Raw genomic sequence first — 295 nt, 5'->3', positions numbered from 1 at the left:
CGGGGCTGGCTGCTGGGCCCAGGGCTCTGAGCGTGGCAGCGCAGCAAATACCGCTGCGGAATAACCTCGGAGTTGGGCAGAACGCGGCCGGGGGAAGGCTGAGCACGTCAAATTGGTGCTTTTTTGCTTTTTTTTTGAGCTGAAGGGTGAAAGTGCTTATGTGCAGGCGTGACGGAGAGCCCTCTCCAAAGGGCTGCTACGGTTGTGAGTCACCTCGGCGCGCAGGAGCGTTTTGTCTTGAAAGGCTTCAGATGAGCTGCTGAGTGCGCGGGCAGGGCGTCCAGGGAGCGCTGAC

This window comes from Egretta garzetta, unplaced genomic scaffold (genome assembly GCF_000687185.1).
Source record: "Egretta garzetta isolate BGI_Z169 unplaced genomic scaffold, ASM68718v1 scaffold849, whole genome shotgun sequence".
NCBI lineage: Eukaryota > Metazoa > Chordata > Aves > Pelecaniformes > Ardeidae > Egretta > Egretta garzetta.
This window is presented reverse-complemented; position numbering follows the sequence as displayed.